Here is a 3,925-nt window from a genome sequence, read left to right as displayed (position 1 = left end):
AGTGATAGAGGTGGAGAATACTTTTCTAAAGAGTTTTCTACTTTTTGTGAGGAAAACAGAATAATCCATCAAATGACAGCAGCCTATACAACACAACATAATAGACTTGCTGAAAGAAAAAATAAGACCTTAGTAGATATGGTCAATGCCATGCTTTTGAATGCTAAATTACCAAATAATTTATGGGGTAAAGCCTTACTTACTGCATATCATATTCATAACAGAGTATTATCTAAAAAATCAAATGTTTCTTCTCCCTATGAAGCATGGAACGGTAGAAAACCAAATCTAAATTATTTTAAAGTATGGGGGTGTGTAGCTTTTTATAAAAGTTCTGATCCTCAAAGAATAAAATTAGGACCCAGAGGTCTTAAGAGTGTTTTTGTTGGTTATGCACAAAATTCAAAAGCTTATAGACTTTTGGATTTAGAAACTAATATGATTGTTGAATCTATACATGTTGAATTTATCGAATATAAATTCATAAGTGATTCAAATGTGCAAGAACCAAATCTAAAAGTAATGACTCCTAACTCAACGTTAAGTAAAAAACATAAAAACTTAGAAGTAATAGGTTCCGGTGAACCTAGAATAAGTCAAAGAGTTAGAAAGAAAAAACATATAGATACAGATTTTATTTCTACTGATTCAATTGTATTTTTAATGGAAGGTAATTAGTACTTAAAAGTGCATTTTTATCATGGTTTTATATCATCATTTTGCACTTGAAGTATCAATAACTCCTTAACTAAAGAATGTTTATAATAATATATCTAATAATATAAGATACCATTAATTTATGGTAAATGTTCATTTTAAATGCAGGCCTATCACATAAATGAAAGGATTGATTGATGACTTTAAGAACTTAAATTGCAAGGGCAAAGAGATGACCAAAATTAGAAAAGAGATGTCGGTGCAATCCAAACCGGAACACTGTTCGGTAATTAGGTCATATCTGGAGCTATAAATCTCAGATTTAGGTCTACTTTATATGGATGTAAAGGTAAGACATATGCCTACAACTTTTATATGGAGCCCAAGATCTAAAAAGGTCATTTTCAAGTCCAAATTATTGCAACAACAAATAAGCCCGAAGCTGTCCTCCAGCCCAAGCACTGTTTAGTATTTTGGCCATATCTGGAGTTTTAGAAGTCCAAATGAGATGAATGTTTTACACAAGAAATATGAGACAATTTCTTACAACTTTCATGTTTTTGAGTGGCTCTAATTTTGACGTTATCAATGACATTTTGGGCAGACAAGAGAAGATAAGGATTGTCACCAAGTCAAGAGTTGGCTACCCATTCATCAATTACTCATCAAATCAATAGTTCCCAATTTTGGCCTATAAAAGGAGGCATTTGCCATGCATTTAGGCATCTTGGTTTCCAGATCAAGATCATGCTCTTGCTTTCTCTCTTCTTTTTTTTGTAATGTTTATGCTTTATTTTCATTAATATCAAGTTTATGCCTTTCATTTACTTAGTTAACTTTTATCTTATTTATGTTCTTATTTTGCTTATTTATTTTTCTTTCTTTCATTATATCTAGCTAAGTTTATTATGTCAAGGTGAAAAGGTTACACTAATGGTGTAAGAATAAGTATAGTGTAAACTTAATATGGACTTTAATGTTTGATACTAACATGTTTTGTATTTGTTATCTTGTTCACTCTTTAATACTTTGCTTGTTAAATGACTAATCTTGATTTATGTTGTATAACAATTGGTACAACAAATGCTTGGCACTTTCATAACCCATACTGTATGGTATAACCGACACCTGAGCTATAAAAGAAACTTGATTTGTTGTTAACATAAGTTATAATCATGAATGCTTGACGAGATTTACAAGTATTAGCATTAATCCAATAAGATGACTAATGTAATCATGTTAACAATCTATAATCTGATTGGAACCTCCTTTATGTGTGGTTTCTAATTGAATAATAAGAGTTTATATTATACTTGTTTGACATACCATTAGTGGAACCTCTAACCTTGACATTTGTTATTATTATTGTTTAATTCTTACATTAATTTTCCATCTCCAAGTTCTCATCGTCATCTTCTTCTTCTCTTTCTTTATTATTATTATTATTATAGTTATTATTGTTATTGTCATTGTTGTTATTATTGTTATTACTATTGTCGCTACACGACTTCGGGCGACGGCTCCACTCCTTTTTTGTTTTTTTTAAACAAAAGGAATTTAATTTTTATTTGATTGGGGGAAATAAAGATTTTATTGGAGTCGCCATCTAGTAATTTGAGGGAACTAGAAATCCAAAATTAGACACTGGTCCCAGAGATTCGGGTACTGGGTTAGTTATGATTAAGGGAAGGTAGACACCACCCTTAAAACATCCTTTCAGAGAAAGGTTACCTTTAACTTGTGTGTTTTTCTTATTTTTGATTCAAATGCTATTATATTTTTGAGCATATTTGTAAAATTTTTAACATGGTTAACGTCGGTCCCTAAAAATAGGAGACGCGTTAAAAATGACATCAGTCCCTAAAATTAGGAGACTTTGCCTAAAATATCGACGTTTATCCCTAAAAAGGAGAGTTACGTCTAATTTACCAAATAAATAATAATGGACATAATCCATATTTGGTATTTAATTTTTTTGACATCGGTCCTTTTCTATAAATAAAAGAGACGTGTCGAGAAAATTTATTTTATAAAATAAAAATTATTTTGATATCATTCACAAATAGATATATCAATTCTTGAAAATTGGGTTTTTGACCTATGAACAGTGATATGATAAAATGGGTGTTAAACCCGCGTTGTTATTTATTTTGGTTTTCTTTTGTTTTTTTTTTTATGCAAGAATTTACAAGTATTTATATATAAAAATATCAAAAAATACAATAAAATATCATAAAAATTACCTGAGCACCCCTGTATAGGCAAAAGACTGAAATACCCTCGAATTTATCGAAAATTTACGAAAATGCCACTGGACCCGCGGTTACTGTTCACGCGCGGGTACTGTTCACGGGCGAAATTTTCCGGCGAGTTTCCGGCAAAAGATAGTCGATTCTGGTAGATCTGAGGATGATAATTCTGATGGTGGTGGTCTCGTTGTCCGTTGATGGCTGAGGAGGGAGAATCGACGACTTGAAGGTCGATTGGTCGATGTCGGTCGCGGCCTTTTTCCGGCCCAATTAGCCGGTGAAAAAGTGTGACAAGGCCGGGGTTCTGCTCAGGGGGAGGCGATGCACAATTATGCGGTGGTTTCACGGCTTGAGACGGCCGGAAATGGGAGATCCGTGGAGAGAGAGAGAATCGCCGGCAAGAGGAGAGAGAAGCTCTGGGTTTGATCTGGTGTGGACGAGTGTATGGTGCACTCCTGCGTCGGAAGGCTGTTAACCGCTGGATCTTGGATGAACAGATCTTGCGGCTGTGATTCGTTTGATCTCCAAGTTGATCGGACGGTCAGGATTGAATGGGCGTCGATCTGGTGTGGCGCGGTATACCGAGTGCTCGGTATACCTGCTGACGTGGCGCAACCAGATCGAAGGGCAGATTATTTGAGCGGGTGAGATTGATTTGGGTTTTAATCTGGTGTGGTAAAGCCTATTGTATCCTAAGAAATCAAAGGCTCAGATCTAAACACTATTAGATCTAACGGTTGTGATATTTTTGGTATTTTTTAATTTATAAAAAAAAAATTAATATCTTACTAGGGTGCAGAAAAATATAAAAAAAATAAATAGTAATTAAATAGTAACCCAAATAGTATACGTGAGAATTGAGAATCAGAATTGAGAATTGAATTTTTTAATCTTTTTTTCTTTCTTCTCCTCTGCTGTCGTGAATTCATTGGTTATTTATAGCCAATGAATTCAGACAACAATTCACGGATGAATTGTTAGCAATTCACGGATTCAAACTTCCACCGATTACTATTTGT

Source organism: Populus euphratica, unplaced genomic scaffold, assembly GCF_000495115.2.
Source record: "Populus euphratica unplaced genomic scaffold, PopEup_1.0 scaffold12.1, whole genome shotgun sequence".
Lineage (NCBI taxonomy): Eukaryota > Viridiplantae > Streptophyta > Magnoliopsida > Malpighiales > Salicaceae > Populus > Populus euphratica.
The sequence above is the reverse complement of the archived record's forward strand: the minus strand, read 5'-3'. Positions refer to the sequence as shown.